At 39.3% G+C, this 20,223-nt stretch overlaps 1 protein-coding gene across 2 annotated transcripts in view; it reads left to right on the forward strand.

Annotated features, from left to right (window-relative positions):
* Positions 1 to 20,223, forward strand: part of FNBP1 (formin binding protein 1) — a 110,767-nt gene that overhangs the window by 13,462 nt on the left and 77,082 nt on the right. The gene's annotated exons all lie outside the window — the stretch shown is intronic.

Consider the following 20,223-nt stretch of genomic DNA (forward strand, 5'->3'; position numbering starts at 1 on the left):
GGTTCATTTTGGCCGTGGAGAGGTTTTTGTGGGACAAGGTGATGCAGTCACCCACAGAATAACTGAACATGCCTCGGTCCGGTCCTGTCATAGCTGCTCAAGGCCAGGGTGGAGTTAGGTGGCCTCTTCTGCTCTTGGGCTCCTTTATTGGCACCCAGTGGCATGGAGGAAGGAGCCAGATGGAAGATAGTCCTGCATGAGTAGAGTCTGAGCTGTATTAAGGAAGAATAGCATGCGTCAGTGGGCTGGGAGAAGATGGACTTACAGCTGGGAGGGAGAAGGTATGGAAATCATGGCTGCACCAAGTCATGCTAAAGGTCCATCTGACCACTTACGCTTCATTGATGGTAGCAAACTGGTTCTTCTGTTATGGGTTGGTTCTTCTTGTGTTATACTCACCCAAGAGTGAGGAATGAGTGAAGGGATATTGTGGTCAGAGAGGAAACTACCTGAGTCAAGAGACCGAATGTGGTGGGGAAGAAGTAGTAGAGATCAATACTAGGATCTAGGTACAGAAACTTGGGAGTTGCTTGTCTAGGAACTCTTCCTGTGATTGGAGTGCCAAGAATGATGGCAATGGGGTGGTTTAAGGAGAGACAATTCAGATTGACAGTTGTGCTAGTGAACTCAAGGAGGATGAGAACCGGGACTAACTAGGCAAAGGAAACGAAAGAAATGAGCTCAGGAGGAGAAAGGGAGTTTAAATAAAAAAAGCAAGCAACCAGTAACAAGGAAACAGATTGGATGGAGTGTGTGGAGGGAGCAGGGTTGGACTCTGGGTAGGACCGGTGGGATTGTGTTTTGCTGTCAGGCAGGGCATGTGGTGGGATTAGTGCATTAGGACTGGCAAGTCAGGAGTTTGATGGGATCAGGAGAAAGTGTAGTGGGTGCACAAGGGGAAGGAAGAAGTAGTACAGAAAAGTAGTGACAGGACCTGGCACTCCTCTTTTCATGGTTGCCTTTGCTATTTGTATGTGGCTTTTTCCATGTAATATTTAAATAGAGTTGATCTAACTAGTTTGAATGTATATACATTGATTTCTTCTATGGTTGCATTTTGCATCTTTACTCACTGTGGAAGAATTATATGACCACATTCCTAAATGAAAGCTTTATCCAGAAGTGTGTGCACTGCTGTTTTTCATCCACTCATTCTGTGCAGAAAGGCTTAAGGAATTCTTTAGCAAATAGGTTTAAAATGCATTTAGATAGTATTTTTCACTCCGCATTGTGTTCTCTTACACAGAGATAAATGCTTTTAACACATTTATCTTGCATTTATGAAAGGTAAAAAATGATTGGCATGCAGCAGTGAGTGAATGGAAGTGTGTTTTCTCAAACAAAAGTTAAATGGGGAAGGGAACTATTTCTTGCCCTCTTGAGGGCTGTTGATTTGTTAAATGTGGGTCTTGCAGGAGTGGCATTCATTAAGAATGTGTAACTGAGGTTTTGCTGCAGTAAAAGAAAAACTGGCAGTGGATGAACCAGCTGTGATGGAGCACTAAATAAATATTTTCACCTATTCTGCCTCCCAAGTATGACAATCTGAGATACTTTTGCTCATATGTTGTCACTGGAACAGCCTAAAAGTAAAGGGTGAGAGGAAGGGGTTGTATGTGCTCATTGAGCATTTATTTCCTTACAACTCTTTGGAGTTGTGAAATATCTGTGTTTCACAGAGGGTGCTTTTTGGCATATGTTCATAATGTAATATGTAAAAGCTGAAAAACTGTGTAGCAGAGCTTTACTTCGGTTTTTGTTGTGCAAAAAAACCCCAAGCTACTTAAACATTTCAGTAGTGTCTATATTGGTTAGTACCTTCTTTGCTACTTAGATCAAAGATACTTTCATCAGCTGATCAGAAGGGCTCCATCCTCTTGAATGACAGATAGCCTTACCCATGGTGGTCAAAGGTATTCAACACTTAAAGATTATTGTTGCATGTTTAACCTGAAAACAAAAATTGCAAGCTGAGTAAGTGCACCAGCCTATCATCTAGATGATGAGAATGCATATCACATGATATGTGTGACTCTTGTTCCTATTTCAGTCAGTGCCCTGGGGATTTACAGCCTTATTTTTGGAATGGAGGGGATAGCTAGGTTCAACTCTATTTAAAGACAAAATAATGTTTCTCTGGTCCGTGTGGTTGGATGCAGTCTTCTGAGATGCAGTGAAGTAGCCCAGGGAACAACCCTGGAAGGATGGAAACATGCATCGATTCCTGATAAAGCACAATATGAGCTGTGAGCCCCTCCATACCTCCCCTTCTGGATAATTATGGGCTGGTTTTTTTCTTTTTGCATGTGGCTTTTGCTCTGATTCTTGCTTGTGTTGTCATTATACTTGTATTATGTATAAAATTGTTGAAAGCTCCTTTTCCAGAGGTTCACTGATTGGCATGAAACTATCTTGAAATAGGAAAGCTGTCATTGTTGGAAGAAGACAATTTTTGCAAGAAATGTGCTGTTGTGGAACACACACACCTAATTTAGACATCTTTGGAGACTCAATCTGCATAGTTGTTGATGCTCTTTGAAAATACTTAGTCTTGAGCAGAAAGTTTGTGTATCGTAGTGCTAACATTAATGGCTGTGGGAGTATGTTGAATTGTTCAGCTAACAAAAACCTTTGCTGAGCTAAACAATACAAATATAAATATTTTGCTTGGTTATTAGCAGTTGAGTTGAAGTACTCAATGGTTAAGAACAGCACGACAAAGTAGTGTGCTCTATTCACACAAAGGTCTTCTGATGTTTTCTTTTATATGGTATGTATGTTTTTCATGTATATGATTATAGACATTTGTATTGATGTTGAATCTGTTGTTGGATTGGTATAGGTATCTTTTGAGGTTTACTGGTGGATTAAGCTCTGGGAACAAAATAAATCTAGAATACTGACAGTAGTAGAAAGCTAGAATCCATACTTGGAGAGTCGAACAAGTAAAAAATTGTCAAAATAGTGGAAATTCAGAACTTTTTTTTTTTAATAATTAGAATCAAGTGGTTTGATTTCTTCATTCATGATACATCGGCATATGCAGTGTTTGGAAGTTGCTGGTCAGTGGAGCAATATTGATTTCCCTCTGGGGGCAAGGCATTTATTCAACCTTCTCAGCAGGGGGTGAGATGGATTGCTGCTATTCTGATTAAGGAATCAATCCTGAAGCTTCCTCAAGGTATTAGGGCTAAATTAAACAGTCTGGGACTGATGTGTAAGCCCTAATGCACTTCAAGAGGCTTTCTTGGATAAGCAGACTTTTGAATATAATCAGAAGATGAACCAAAACTAAAAGAAAAAAGCCACAGGCACAAATCACCCTTAGAAAGAGGGGAATATAATACATTTTCTTTGTGTGGTGCAGTGCTTAATGCTCAGATTCTTGTAGGGAAGAAAAGAAGAAAAAAAAAAAAAGAAAAAGCATGAACTATATAGGTCTGTTCATGGTACTACATTTATAACTTGTTTTCTCTCCTTTGTGTATGTGCACCATAGCCATTCCAAAAATAGATATGGTCACAAATACTAAATTAGTAGAATTAAGCATCTTAAAGCCAGGAAATACACAATTTATCTATTTAACAACAGTCACTACTGATGAAATGTGGGTTCCTATGTATATTGTATTCTGTATTAATTTTGCAAAATTTTAAGATTGTGTTGACTTGTGTGCATTTACAGTGTCTACAATTGTGCATTAATTTCTTGGGGATAGACATGTCATGGTTGCATTCAGCTTTTCTGAAATCCTTTCGTTAACTTGTATGAGTATTGAAACACCATGACTGAACTTTAGTCTATATTCAGTGCTCATAAGCAGGAATTAATTACGATGTGTCAGTAACCTTGTTGGATACATTTACTGATCATTAGGGTATACAGGAGTACTTAAAGTGGGGTAGACCCCTTTCTTGGCTGAGAGCAATAGCAGTTTCGAGTGGTAGCTTCCAAAGCCTATTTTAAGTGGAAGGCACTGTCTTTTTAGTAGTTGAAGAGTGCTGACTGACCTCGTTGCCCTTTCTGTGGGAGGGAGTGTTCTCTAATCATGAGAAATTCCCTTTCTCTCCCTCACCTTCTGTGTATGTAGGTAAGCATGCACCTGATTTCCTTTGTCCCCTTTCTCTGTTTCAGTCTGGTTCAGAGGCCAGGCTTGCTTTCCCTGCTTGGCAGATAAAGCATCTAATAGATTCCTCTTGGTATCTTCTTTTGTATTTCTTAGATGATTCAACTGCTTATTGAGCAAATGGTCTCTTCCTGTGTTAGAAAATAGGTGGGGAGTCATGGGATGTGTAGGGAGCTGCACCCAGGAGCTCCAGTTGCTGTATGAAGATCAGTAGCTCGGATGCATCCAAATCAAAGGTTGGACAGGAGGTTCCAGTTTCTTTTTCTCCAAACAAAGGCATTTCTTCTGTATTTGAGTGTTCTTTAATCCCTCAGATGAAGCTCCAGCAATGTAATGGATGAAAGCTGAAGTAAGCAAAGCCATAGATATGAGGAAGAGTGAAAGGGGAAGAGCAGGAAGGCTGGTACATCATTATTTTTAATGGCAGGATTTGATAGGGATTGCCAAGGGGCTGGTAGACCTTTTGTCAGAAGGGGCAGCTGTAAATGGAGATGAGTCTCTAGGTCCACTGTAAGCTTTGGGGATCCTTGGTTGTGTCGTGCCAGCAATTGCGTGGGATTGCTGCATCAGTTGCCCTTCAGCTGTGGGCTCTTCCTCCTGCAAAGCTTCTGAAGGTCTAATCTTCCATTTGTTAGCAGTCCTGCAGGGTGGTTTAATCTGTGTGACTGCTCTGGATTGCTTGTGATGATCTCGCTGGATACTAGTGACTCGTTCATTTTGGATATGACAGTTGATCTTATTTCTTGAAATTGCTCTCTGGGTAAGCGTTTGAGCATTGGCATTCTGAAAATTTTTATTTTTTTTCTCCTTTTCTAGGATGTTTCAGTTTACCTAAGAATTGTATTTAAGTCTGGATTTGGAAGGTTACATTTATTCTGTATTTTGCATTCATGTTGAAGAGAAAATATATTGAGGAGTATTTTTTGATCCTCCTGACACAAGACAAAATGTTAATTACTGTTGTATAAATGAGACGATATGTCAATTTAACATTGGTGTCTCAAAATGTTTGATTTAAAGTTTGTGAACCATGTGACTTTCTTTAGCCTAGACAGAAAAGTACAATAGGAATCATAAGTGACAAGAAAGCAAAAGTATGAAAGGTTTATGTAACCTCAGGGATCTTATCTCTAGTGAAACGTTACTTTTGCTTAAATTATAGCCTTTTTATTTTAGAGAGGGTGAACTCATGAGATGTTTTTTTACCCTGCCACCACCGTCACTTCTAATATGAAGCTCTTATAAGCTTCATCTCACAAAGCACTTGCACAGGTGTAAAATGTTGGTTAGACTATTTATCTTTATTAATGTATCTGTTATTGTAGAAATTACTTGTATTTTGTTTAAATCACGTTTTATAAGACTGAACTTTATTCTTCAGTCCTTACCCTTATGAGTAATTTCAGTTATTTTAGTACAGACTAGCTTGAAGCCTTGGGATTTTTGGTTTATGCATCCATTGTGTCTGTCTGCATTATGGGTCTTCAGCTTTTTTTTTTTTTTTTTTGTTAGGATAATAAGAAATTTAGATCATTGTGCTTAATTTAGTAATGCTGACTCTGAGCTCCGAACATCCGTTACTCTGCCTAAATGTCTGTGCAAGACAGGGTGATGTTCAGAATCTTTTTTCTCGTTTCCGGCACGTGTTTTTCTAAAGCATTTGTCTCCAGTATCCAAACTAAAAATTTCTTCTCCAGTATGTGCAGGTGCCTTACACTTCAGTCTGGAGCTCTGGTAAATTTTCTCTTTTCTGATGTTCTACAGCAGGACAAGTTGTTTTAGTAATATCCCATTATCTTCTGCTGTCTCCCCATGCGTCTTACTTTCCATTAGTAGATGATTTATTCTCACACTGGGTTTTTTTTGTCTCTCTGTTGCATTACTCGTAAGATTAACTCATATCACCATGTATTTTAGAATTTGCAATGTATGTTTCCAAAAATTCGACAGAAGTGTAGTTGATGGCACTCAAGTCTGCAAGAGGTTAAGTCAGGCAGTTTAATGAATGAAGGTGGCTTACAGGTAAACTGAATATACAAGTGTAATGGAAGCGGCAGAGAGCTTACTCTGAGTGTAAGACACCAGAGCTGATAGTGACTTGGTAAGTTAATAAAATGGCAAGATTTAAAAGTATTTTGAGGTGGGGAGTTTTCCCATGTTACATTTGCTCTGATGAATTGTAATATCTGAAGTTAAACAATCTCTTCCACAAGAAATAAGAACTTCAGCTTTGAAAGTAAATCCTCTAGTACCGCCTTATTCCAGTAATAAGTGAATTAGAAGTGCATCCAGCAAGACTTTTGAGCAGTGCCTCAGTGTAATTTACAGGATGTCAGCCCTTGTAGCACTTAGACATCTGCTGTTTTAATAAGTGCACTGCTTAAAGTGTGCTGTTCCAAAGTCCCACTTTTAAAAATGTTTCTAATTTATTTTACAAACCTAGGGGTTGTCATCATACATAGCGCTTGCTGCTGGAGATCCCATCCTCTTTGTGCTAGGTAGGCATTGTGCAATCCAGGCATTGTCGGGCCCTGCTTTGGCAAATTGTGTAATATGGATTAAAGACAAGCGAGATTGGAATGATGTCACTCAAGGATGTGGAAATTGTAGACAGGTCTCAAACCTCTTCCATTTTATGATTCTTCCTGATGGGGAAAAAAGTTGATAATTCCTCTTGCACCTGTGTTTGTTATGAAAGTTGTTGTGTTTTGAAATTTTAAACCACTGAATAGCTACTGTCCTCTGATACAAAGCTAAAAAGTCAAATAGGGGATATCTGTTTTACTGTATCTTCTTACTTTGAAAATCAATGTAGTATGTGGATAGATACCCAAAGTGCATTCTCTGTATTAGAATTGCAGTGTTCACTGGAAGCTTTAAAAACTCTGTATGACAGCCACATTTCAAAGAATTACTTTTCCAATTTACTAATTAATTCCCTTCAAATATATAGTCAAGTGAAAAATGAAACACAACATCGATATTTAATGGAATCTGCTTAAAACCCTGCTAGTGTAAGCTTTTGAAGCTGTGTGTGGGTGATACACACATTTCATCCCCTCTTTATCAGGGATGTGTGAGTATGTCTGTGTTTTCATTTGAGGAGTTAATTATTTGCTCCTTAAAGATGTAATTGCAAGATGCCCTGCTCAAAAATAATGGGTTGTAGGAAACTGCTTCATCTCTTTGTAGGCTGTGGCACCATGAAAGCACATTTGGATGTTACCAGGAGAGTTTGTTTTCCAGATGGGGTGAGCTGTTGTCCACCTTTCAGCACCCAGGCTCTTTCAGTTGAAGCAAGTGTGCAGAAGTTACACTGAAAGTGGGCTGTCATTTCTCTTGCTTCAGGAAGGAGTGAGCCCAGCTGACTGACATCTTAATTCTGCACATTACTTTCTTCCCTGTTCTGCTGTTGAACAGCACAGCTACAAACTGACCTGAATTCATGGCTCTCTTGTGGGATGCCAGTCTACTTTTGAGCTGTTTGCAGTATTTTTATATGTAAAATGTATATATGTTTATTGTTAATTGCTATATTATCTGCTCTTTATTTTGAATGGCAGTCTTATGGAGAAATGAATTTGTGACAGATTTGCATATAATTTTTAGCTACTGTTTATTCCAAATAGATCTGTAGAGTTGGAGAATCCATTATTTTCTGGAAATGAAGCAAATGTTTGTTAGATTTCCTCTGTCAATAGTGATAGAAAAGAGCAGCACTGTGCTTGCCATCATCTTTTGATACTTCGTGGTTGTTATTGCTGTGATAAGAGAACACAAGCAGCACATTATAATGCAAGCATTCCCTGTTGTTGTTGTGGTAGCCTTCTACTTGATCTTCCAGGAATGGGAGAAGAGTGGAAATCAGGATCACATATCTGTGTAGCTTTACTCATAAAATTTTACCACATGTGCTCTGTGCACAGCACATTCTTCTATGACAGTCTGAGTAAAGGTATTAAGAAATATTCTTGTAAAACTTGCTGTGCTATAATGCTAACTCAAAACTTCAACCAGCAGTTCTCCATTACTTCCGTTACGAAGATTTTAATAATGTTGAACCGTAGGTTGTGTCGGTCCTTCAATAATGTCACAATTTGTGGTGTGGTGGTCTTGGTTTTATTTGTCTTCAAGACAGAATATTTTTTATTGCTGTCCCAGTATCAGTCCGAAGTACAGCAAGCAGCTTTATGCTTGAAAAACTGTAGCACCCTTTCAGAAAATATCTTTGGCACCTCAGATTTTTTCAGCCTGCTAACACATTCAGAACACAGGGCAAGCAGCTTAAGATCTGAATGAGATTGTTCAGCAAATAAGTTGGTGCAGCATATTAATTCGCTAGCACTTCTAAATGCCTGTAGTGTTAGAAGAGCCTGCGATATCACTAAAATACCAGGAGCTTTGTTGGTTCTAAACTCCTTAAAAGAGAATTTTAAATTCTTGTCTGCTTGCTGTAGCCTTACCAGCTTTATAAAGAATTTAAAAATCTGTATTTGAAAAATGTGCATCCTGGGCTTAGAAAAGTTAGTAGAAATCTTTTCCCGGTAATACTGTCTTGGAGTTTTATTGTGCTCTAGTTTTTACTGTATTTACTCATTATTACATGAGGTTCCTGTTGGTGCTTTTATATAGATGCCAGGGGATACATTTATTGCATGTTTTGATATGCATTTAATCTAAATGGACAGTCTAGGGTTTATGGTCCAAAAAAGCATTGCCTTTAGTTAAGTGAAATACCATAATGTGGTTTTAACAAGGCTGGATGCAGACAACCTGATTTTTTTTTTTACGTGTATTTATTCCATCTTAAGTTCATAAGTTGGTATTTAATGCCAGAGTAGAACTGGTAAGACACAAAACCATTTTTCTGTTACCACTTTTGTATAGTAAACCAACACAGTCCTCCCCCAAAACCAGTACTCTGTCTGACAGTTCTTGGAGAACAGGGCTATGAATGGATTCTTAAGACTACAGGAAGTTTCAAACTTTAGAAGTCTATGTTTAAGGTCTTAAAATGGATGTTTTTATTCAGAGATTGAACCTAAATTTTCTAGTGAGAACTGCCTAGAGCAGTAAATTTAGCATAATGTTATTACCTCCTGCAGCAGAACTTCCATCTGAGGTTTACGAACTGATACAGATTCACTGTTCAGAACTGGGAACTAAATATAAAGCTGCATGTTTAGGAATGGATTTAAGAACAATCCCAAACATTTAGTGCTGTCCCGTGTTTCACTGATACAGGATTTAGGCAAATATGTAGTACTGTAAAATGGAATGCACAGAAGCAAGTGGTCAGACTGGTGTGACATACGTGTGGCTTTTAATCCTGGCTCCAATAAGAACTGTTTTAAATTGGGTAGTGCTTTGCTTCATGACTGTGTCTAAAAATTAGATTAATAGAAGATGACTGTTTACTGAGGTAATTTCCATTAGAATTGTAAAAGTGCATGCTTATTTGAGTGTTGTGAAGGCTTGAAAGCTATATTACAGTACCATCATCATATTATGGTAGCAGCATCATAGCACAAGTTATAAAGTACTCACTTTTTTTGGGGGGGAACCTAAGGACATGAGATTATTGTCATAGAAAACTGAATTACTCCTTTTGCCTAGCTAGACTTGCCTGTCCAGCTTATGGGCAGAATATTGCTGAGGGAAGCAGTCCTTAAAGGATCAAAGGATGTTGCTTTTCTTGCTCAGGGTGGTGTGAAACATTATTTATTCCTGATGCTTAGGTTTCCAAGTCACATTGGTCAAAAGAGTGTGTAATTGTTAATTTATTTCCGTAAAATGTTCTGACTGCTCTGCTTTCAGAGGCCAGAGGCTTTGTAGGGAGCCAGGCTAGAAGGTTTGTACAGTCGGTAGATGCCCTACTTTCTAGAAACTGTAGTTTTATGCTATCTTGGTTAGCACAGTATGGCTGGCACATTGAACTTGAGCCTTGTCCACTGGGGCTCAGAGTGTGACCTTACTACAGCATCTTTGTGGGACAGTCAGCAAACCAGTTTCTCACTGACTGTACTGTGGTTCCTCGCTTCTCTCCAGTTTTTCTGTGAACTGGTCCTTATTTCAGATTTTAGGTGTACAGGCAGCACTTAGCACAAGGGGCTGCTGTTAGAGCTGGAGGATCTTTGCTGCTGCTACAGCTTATTTCAAATGGTCTCTGATCAGATGGTCGGGTAATTAACATTAATGGATGGTAGAGGTGATTATTAGATTGTAAAACTCTAGTTCTGAATATTTCATGAATGACATGTTCACAGGGTATGAAACGCTGATTTCTTCCCATCTAAAAAACTTACAAAATGTGTGTGATCTGTTCTTTCTTGTATGATTGTTTAGTGTGATAGAGTTAAATTTACCTCTTTTTCTTTAGATGCTTGTATAATTGTCTCATGTCCTGTACAGAATTTCAAGTATCCTTGAGTAGCTCAGATGACTCCACCACAATCTACAGAGCATTGTGCTTGGCTGTGTGCGTGCTGCTCTATTGACTCTGCAAACCTGAAATGTGTGTGGGAGAACTTTCTCTTGTATTCTAGCACATAATTTAATTGATGGGTTTTTTGAAATTTGCCTCAAATTAAATTATTCATTGTCACTACTGAACAAATGCTTTGTGTGCTTTTGGTGGGTCAACATTTTTTGCAATATTTCCCCTTCTTTATTCCACCTACTTTAATGCATTCATTTATTTGTGCTGCAATCTTATTATTGTGAACTGAGAGAGGCTTCTGTTGGAAGGAGGGGGGAGACCCAGTGGAGTTTGAGAGGCTTTATGCAGTGATTGTTTGGTTAAGGGGAATGCGATTACTTTTCCTCAGATTTAAACTTTAATTACAGCATGAACTCATTTTAAATTAATGGGAGTTGTTACCTGGGGATAAACTTCATAGAACTGAGCATGTGAGAATAAGAGTATATGCTCTCTCCCTCCAAAGGAAAAGAAACTTAAGTTATCAGAGAATATGTAAATGGATAGCAATATATGCTTTGATGCACAGGTGGATATTTCTCATCCCTAGCAAGATGTGTCATCGGTACAGTTGCCGCATTAGTTTTGGCTTGACCATATTTTAGTTTGTTAATTGTAGATTAATTCTGTGGCCATACAGGTGATCTTTTGCAGAGAAGAGGCACAGCAAGATTCAGCTTAAAGTTTGAGTATTTGACGGGTGTGGGATCAGTCTGAAATAGTGTTGTCATCAAAATCTAGACAAATGGCCTAACTCCAGGAAGTACTGTGGTGTGTGTGCAAGTGCAGCAGGGGTTAGTCTCTATTCTGAAGTGTGTTATCAGCTGAAAAGGTGAGATGAGAAAGGTAGTAGGAAAATATTTGACAGTATGTTAGCTGAATGTCTTGGTTGCCATTTTCATAGCTGAAGGCAGAGTTGGGTCTTGTTATAAGAAAAAAAACAAAACCCACTTGTGTGACAAACCCTGATAGATGTATTTAAGGAATAGAGTCTCTTCAGTTTTTCTTCAGCTCATTGCTTATTTTCTATTTCTAGCCTAGTTCCAGAATTAATCTATTTTTTTTGCCAGTGTTGCTTGACTCCACAGAGTAGAGTGTATGAGTGGATAATAGAGTTATGAAATGTGCTTTGAACAGTTTGTTAACAGATTTTGAAGTGATCAACTTTCTGCTTAAAATTTTAAGTTGAATTTATGCCTAAGTTAGCAGACTTTAAAATGCTACGTACTCAGAGAAATGGTGGTGATCTATCTATTGCATTAGATTTCCTGAATGGTATGTAGCTTTCTGAGAAGTCTCCTGTTTCAGAAACGTAAGTATTTCTTGGATTGAGCGGAAGCACCTCATGTAATTTCTGGGTTGAAATGGAATGCAGTGGCAGATAGAAATACTTAAGTCATAGCAGTAATCTTATTTGGTCCCGAGTATAAAGCGGCCATTGAAAAAAATCTAGGACTGTGTTTGTAATGTCATGGCATTTAAGATATTAAATGCTTTTTGAACCCCATCTGCAGAAGAGTACTTCAACCTTTTTCAGCCATTAATTTCATTTAATTTGGAAGAGAGAGGAGGGATCAGTCATTTTATGGATTTTGACTTTTAATTTGAACTTTAGGGAAGGACTTTGGACACGCTCATAAGGGTTTATTTTTTAACCCTAGGTATTGCCATTGCTCCAATGATTCTAGGAGGCAGCCTCAAGCTAAGCAGAATTACTGTGACTTTTCTTTTCCAAGCATCTGCATAAACATCCCATAAGGATACCATGCCTACAGTAGAGTTCAGTAGTCAATTTGGAGTGCTTCACATCCAGGGGAGGAGGTGGCAAAAATGAGTCAGAGTAGTAAAGGTGGTTCTCTTCTGTTTAACAAATCTTTTCATTAGCATCTGTGTAGAAAAGTGATTTGCACACATGCTAAATTCTACACCTGACAGGTGATCTATGCAGTGCAGATTAGATCAGAAGTCTTGCTACTGAGAATACCAGGCATACCTGGTGAGGCTTTTTCATTTTTTTTCTTTTTAGATGTAGCCCATATGGTCTGAGTTCAGATAGAGGGAGATCAAAGACTCATTTGCAAAGTTTAACGTCGCTGGTTTTTTTGTTATTTGAAGTGGTTATATAAAAATATTCAAATCCCCCCCCATCCAAACAACAACAAAAAAATCCTCACCCAAATGAATATTACTCCTCCAAAAAATTCTGCAGAATGGGATTGAAATTCAGGAGTTCCTGAAGTCCAGCTGCATGCTTACAGCCATATCATACGTAGAAAAGTTTGTTGTTGATGACAAAACAGTGTGCTTTGAGGACGCATTGAACAGCTTGGGTATTCTACATTATGAATCCAGTATGGCATTGGTTTACAACGAAGCTGGGCAAAAAGCTATTTTCCCCAAAATACATTTCCGCATACGACTACAGTTCAAAGTATTGTTCTTGTGGATAAGATTGTATTATTGTCATTCAGTACGGTTTTGGATAAGAGGGCAGAATTGTTGTGTATGTGTGCTGTCTTTTAAATGGATCAGCAGGCTTTTTTGTTTTTCTGTTCTAGTTACCTGGGCAATGAGCAGGAACGCTGTATGGTTAACTTTTAAAAATTAGTACACGGCTGCCCAAAGGGGGAACCGTGGTAGAGAGATCTTGTTGATCTTTGTTTTAACAGCTGGTATTATTAAGGGAGAGTTGTGCAGAATGGAAAGAGGATTAAAATCAATCAACAGCTAATCCAAAGATGTAGCCAGGCACCAGAAGATTTACTGGGAGTTAGTTCTAAAATTGCATTTGTTCAAATTATTTTAGAATAAAGGAATGAGTATGTATTAAATCAGGGAAGTGGGATGGTGCTGGGCAACAGAGAAAAGTTGCAACAATGTCAACTGAAAAACCTTATTGGAACAACAACATATAGTTAGCATTGTTACCATGCTGCAACTCCTGAGGGAGGCAGCTTGGATTTGGAGCTCTGCTGCTGCTCATGATTTATTCCATTCCAGCAGCAGAGCGATACACACCAGATTCTGCTAATTTTCAAAGCTCTTGTTTATTATAATGCATGGGACAGTGAATCCCAGTGGGCCATTGCAGCTTTCCATCTGAAGCTGAGGATACTGTCAGCAAAAACAAAATCCTTGTCCCGTTCCTATTCCCTCAGGATGAGCAGAAGGAAGAGGTTAGCGTTGCTTTGTTTTGTTTCTTTGTTTTTTTTTTTTAATGAGTTTTGTGGGTATTGTTAACGCTGTTGGTGGAGATGCCTCATCGCTCCAGGCCCCAGTAGATTTTAGTAGTCATAAGCTTTTGCTTAGGTAATGAATTTGGATTTTTAAAGTCTAGATTATGCTGCTTCTCCCCATACCTAGTAGGAATAATAAGTTCACTTACATTGGTTGAATTGTGCTAATATCACCAAAAGGAGAAGCAGCATGTGCATGTCTGTCTTCAGTCTAAAATAACTTGAATGTGTACAGAAAAAGCTTGAAATGCGCTCAGTCCTTCAGTAAAAACAGTTTGCATTTCTGACCTTACATCTGGTATTAGTTGAGGTTTCTCTGTTTCTGTCTTGCTCTTTAAGAGCTTTCTTATATCCTGGGTTGTAATTTGCACATTATTATAATGTATTTTGAAACAAAACTGTGTCCCATTCTGGAGTTTCTTGCATGTATTTTTTAAGTGGGCTTGTATTCTTGAAAAGAAGTGTTCATTTTTGAATGGGTTCCTTATGACAGATGCTTCTCATTGTGGCGAAGTCATGCAGTGCCTCAAACTTCAGAATTGTGTAAACTTATTTAAAGGAAATTAATTGCTACTGCAGCATGGCCATCTATGCAAAGTATCCTTGAACACTGCAGACAATGTTTTTTGATCCTTACCTTTTCCTTATTTGAAGAAAACTATGATATTAATTTTCAAGTGCATCAGGTGTCAAAATTTCATGCTCATTTCATCTTTCAAGAGATGTAACACAACTTTCTTAGAAGTTTCTCCCACTGATTGACAACCCTGTATGGCCTTTTCAGGTAGCTTTTTGAATAAAAATGCAACAGCGCCTATATAGTGCTCTTTACATTATTCCACATGTGCCATCCAGGGCACGTAACCTCCGTAATTTCACATCAAAATCTCCCTTGTTTCAAGAAAACCAGGCTTCCCATTAGCCTTTCGCCTGTCCCTAACTATCCAGTATCTTTTGATCTACTTGCTGTTTCTATGAATCAACTATTGCTTTGTCCCGTTCCAGTGGAGCTGTTCACATCCTCCTGCCCTCCCACTCCCCAGAATTAATCACTCCTCCTCCTTGTCTTACCTGTTGTGGCATCATTTTAAGCTGCTGTGGTACCAGCAACTGCATCCTCTCTCAAATGGCACATCCTTTGTCTTACCTTCCTTCCTGGCTGCTGTGTTAGCACTGTTACTTCCCCTGTTGCTATAGAGGGGCCACAAGTTCTGCTTTACCACATCCTTTGTAGGATACAACAGGCTAAGGGGGAGGAGAAGGCTTCATTTGACACCAGGACGGCACAGGTGGATGGTTTGGGCTCTAGTGAGGAAGGCTGTTTGCTGTAGTGGTAAGAACAGCCCCTGGAGCACCTGCTCCTCCTGGAGCTCCACCATTCCTGTGTCCGTGGCTGGGTGGTAGCAGTGACTCAGGCGCTGCAGGAAGGAGTAGTTTCAGTTCATGGTTTAAACTGTCAGCAGAGAGAACTAGGGGTGTGTGGGTATGTATGTATCTTGACAGTTGATGACACTGGCAGTGCTCCCAGGGAAGCATCCTTCTGTAAACCATGTGTCAGGTTTTGCAAGACTTCATAATAGGTGTTAAAGTGAGTCACCAACTCGAGCACTCGGGCTGTGCTCCTGGTGACCTGTCCAGCAGGCGGAAGTGTCTTGTCGATCCGATGCTGTGTGCTGCTGTGGAGGGCATTGCTGTCCCTCCCTTTCCTGCTTTCAGAGATTGCTAGCTGGCTTTGCACTGCTGTTCCTTGTCATTCTCTCTGTAACCTACTGCTGTGTTTTGGAGTCTGGTGTTGCACACAATCTTCTCTACAATGAGGTCATAAGCTACACTAGTATGATGACAAGCCTGGCACTTTCATTAGTGGGGGACATACCTATGTAGCTTTACTTTAGGTGGGTCTTTTTGTTAGATGTTGCAATTTGATTTGTTCCCCATAAATCCTGACAATCTGGTTGTACTTCAGGACTGGCCTTGCCTCACCGTGGCTTTAAGACTTATTTTGCTCTCCGTGTGCTGGCCTCAGCACCGCATGCTCAGGTGGCTTTTTTCAGAACTGCTTGTTTGACTTCAGTCAGGTTTCCATCGAGGTAGGGTTAGAATATGGCTGAAACCTACCTGTGAGACAGCACTTCTGCTTAATTAGCAGGAGGGGTCACTTCTGAATTTGTGGAAGGTGGCTTTCTGGGTGGGGATGAGTGTGGTTGGTCTCTGGAGCAATTAAGAGGGTTACTCCCTGTTGCTACCCTTTGCTGTGTGAAGGGCCTTGCTATTATGCTGGGGCAGTGTTATTTTAAATCCATATTAAAATTGGCATAAATATTAAAACTTATATTGCTTTACAGCTTCAGCAAAATGCTAATGAGAGTAAGCCTTTAGAGGCTAAAATGTAGATCAGAAACTGCTTAGTTCATAAAGTTTATTGTTGCAAGTAGGACAATTAGAGGTGAGTTTATCTAGCAACATAAAAGATATTTCAACATAACACGTAGGCTGTTTCCAGTCTTGATTTCTGGGATTTCCCTACCCCCCAAGTTGGAAATGATTCAGTTGCTTAATGATGCAGCAAAGAATCTTTTTTTTTTTCTCTCTCGTATTTTTCTCCTAACTAGACCAAGTTCTGAGGTGAATCAGAAGAGAGAAAAGTATAGTTAAAAACTTTTTGGGCTTTATGGAAAGATGAGTTTAAAGGATGGAGATGAAAGGAAATTGGAGGTGGGAAAGTAAGATGGATCTTTTTCTGGGGTATTTATTATGCAGCTCTAGTGGAAATATGCCTGTTTAAGTTATAAGATCAGGAACAATTTATTTAATACTTAAAGGATAAAATAAGCATGCGGATGAATAGGAGATGGGTAGGAAAAATACATGTGATCATAAATAGTTTTGTTAATGAGAACCGATATACAGGGGTAATGGCAAGGTAGATACATAAAACAGCCAGTAAAGCCACAGCATCATTTGAATGTGAACCAAAGAGAGACAGTCTCCCTGTCCCATCAGTATGTCTTCCATGGTGCTATGTAGTCCTCCTTGTCTGTGCTGTATGAAGCAAAAGGTTAGTGTCCTGTACTCCATTTCATACTTAAGATACTTCACGTGTTTAAGCATGGATGTTTGTTTAGCTGTCACTAACTGAGGCCGTAGTTGTCTACAGCTGACAAGTTTTGTGTGGGAAGTTGTCTCTCATCAGCAGTGGCTGAGTCAACAGATGTTCAAGTGCTTTTGTATTTTTGGCTCGTCTGTTTTCTGGAAGGCTTTTGCAGTGGTAGTCTGTACTTTATGCATTTTCTTCCGTTATCGATTTGCCTGAAGGCTGTTAACATTTGCTCAGTTGTAGGTCTCTGAGGATCTGTGATCTGAACTCTGTTGTATTCTGCTAGCACTATAGTGCTATATGGGACTTAACCATGCCTATGAAGGTCTCATAATCTTGTTAATTATTTTTATAATTTGAAGTTGTTAAACCGTGGAATAAAAAAAAAAGAATTTAAACACTATAATGTGTTCTTGATCTTCACTTCAGTTCCTTTTTGCCTATGGAATGGGTGAGAGTATTTAAAAGGAAAAAAATCAAATGTGGGAGGAGAAGGTATGAACCAGAGGTTTTTAGGACAGTGGATAAACAAATAATTTTGGGAGGAAGTAGAATCAAACTCCCTAGAGAATGAAGCAGTAGAAAGTCTTCAAATATTCTTAACATTTAAAAATCATGGGTCTTTTATAATATTGCTGGATTAGAGTTATGTAAATAATTATAAAGGCTTTTTCTGAATTTTCAACTAGTCTTTATTAGCGTTCTTCTGAATTCCGCACTTCTGCACCACTACCTGTGAAAATGGCAGAAAGCGTGACAGTCCAGCCTGGTTACTGGTATAGTGAACGCTGCTACCTAAGTGTAATTTGAGCAGGTTTGACACGATTGTTAAAATTGCAGAATTAATTGGTAAAGTCTCCCAGAAGCTAATGTTTTGTTCACACTTGAAACCAAATAGAAATCCCAGGGCTTCTGGCCTAGCTCTGTGGTGGAGTTGGACTCCATCCACTTTATCAGCCTTTCTGTTTGTGAAAAGCAGTTACCAGATGCAAGTAGTACAGCAACCTGAGAGTGTTGTCCTCCTGCTTCTCTTGAGTTATGGTCTCAGTCTCTGCAGGCAGACATCCACTTTATTTCAGTAGATGTTAATACTGAAGCCCCTCGGTTGCAAATTAAGGTCCCATCTGAATAAGCCTTGTATTGCACTATTTTGCAATAGATGGAAGCACTCTTGAAAGGGGAAGGAGTATTTTACTGAGCCAATCTTCAAAGACCCCATGAATAACACTTTATTGCTCAATAATTGGTTGTACTCCATGCTAAGTGGATTAGAAATGGGGGAAGTAAGCTTTTCTTTCTTTTGTTTGTTGGGTTTTTTTTCATGGCTAACTTTCTTCTTCCTAAAATAGTTTGCATAGCTGGGGAATGTGACTTCAGGAGAACATTTAAGTAGTGAGGGGATTTGACAGCTAAAGTAGCTGTTAAAATGAGGAGAAGCAAATAGGCAGCACTATTTCCATTTTAAGCATTGTCAGCGTAAGAAGCATGCAGCTGAGTTTCAGGAAGAATGTATGAATGTGAGGTTATTTAGGCAGCGGTTAAAAATACTGGGAGAGAATGACTGGAAACATAAGTTAGAAACAAACTTTGCCTTAAGGACAAAATTTTCAAAGCATTCTGGGTACTCGGGCATCTAATTCCTGTTCAAATAAATGACTAAAGTTCTTCCCTCTTTTGAACTTTCATTTTTGTGTGCATGCTCAGGAATGTTGTTAAGCTCTGAAGAAATGGGAAGGTGCTGTTTGTTTCAGGGAGCTTGCAGCAGAGGCTCTGTTGGGTCAGCTGTATATTCAGACTCTTCGATCACTTGGGGAAGGCATGAAGTATCTGTGCTGGCACATATTGCTGTCTTTGGGAAACCAGTGGAATCTGATAAAGAGGAATTAGTTACAGCTGTATGAGTAGTTTAATTACATGCACATCTTGACTGTGAATTAAAAGTCTGTCCTTTTGTTGATATCACAATAATTATAGGGACTTGAAAATGGGAGGGCATGGGTTCTGGCAGGTTGGAAGGCCAAAGGACATAGGCAATGATGTGAAGGCTGTGGTGGGTGCCTGCTGTGATAACACGCATGACTCATAGTCAGTGTGGTATTTTGCGTGAGTGTTCTTAGATGTAAACCAGTCTCTGAGCCAGAGGAAAGTAGTGAATGCTTCTAGACAATGGTTTAGTGTTTCTTTTTCAGAGAAAACAGGTGCAAAGTGACCTTTTATCCCCCTCCCCCCCCCCCCCCCCCCTTGCTGTAGTCTGATGGACCATTCTCACTGAACGCTGCATTGTGCTTCTTGTCTTGTTTTCTTGAAGAATGCTAAAGCTTTGTGGCATTTACTGGTTTTTAATGTTGCCCCGAACTGGGAAGGTGAGGAGGCTGCAAAAATGAGCAGAGCATGTATGTTGAAACTGAAAGCTGAAACAGCAGCTCATGGAGGTACCTTAGCCATATTCCAGCTGATGATGGAATCTGTACAGCTGTAGTGGCACACTTTACTTGCTGAACTTGTATCTGTCACTGGCTGGGATGATGCACTTGGTGCTGAAATCATGTGCTGCTCTCATTAGCCCAGTTCTGATTGTAGAGACAAGTTCCTTCAGAGCTGAGACAAAAATCCTCACAAGCTGTACCCTTGCTTCTTTTTGTAAGGTAGATGCTTCCCTCGCCACAAACTTCTTCCTGGCTTCAGCGGGACACGGATATGTTTATTGATCTCTGTTTTAAAATCCCCATTGAGTTTTAGTGTTTGAGATGCTTCTTATGCCTGGTGCTGCAAGTGCTTCAGTTAGCCAAAGTACTAGCTAACTTACTGATGACGCTGCCCCCTTCATGAGATCTTTTTTGGGGGGGTTAATTAGTATGAGGAGCTTTTGTTAAGCTATGCAATGATTCTGGAGTTCAGTGGAAACTGAAATGAAACATGGTTACTGGGCATCTCCTGAAGAACTCTTTTAGCAGTCTGCTGCTGGGAATTCTTTTGTGGTGGGCAGTCCATTATGGAGAAGAGTGAAAATCTCATTGTTAAGGGTACTAAAACTAGAACAGATTTGCTACAGAGTAGTTGAGGGTTTTTTTAATGTGATAATGCCTTTTTGTAATGTACTTTGGAAATACTAAATAAATTTCTAAAAATATATCTTCAATATTGATTGCTTGAAGCAATTATATTGTTGTTAGCTACTCTCAAAAATCTCCTTTTTAGAAGTTTTAGTTTTGTGTTGATTGCATGTAACCTCAGACTTTGGGATTCCATAAGTTAAAGGTTATGCTTTATGATCAAAGCATTCTAT

Source organism: Falco peregrinus, chromosome 1 (genome assembly GCF_023634155.1).
Source record: "Falco peregrinus isolate bFalPer1 chromosome 1, bFalPer1.pri, whole genome shotgun sequence".
NCBI classification, from domain to species: domain Eukaryota; kingdom Metazoa; phylum Chordata; class Aves; order Falconiformes; family Falconidae; genus Falco; species Falco peregrinus.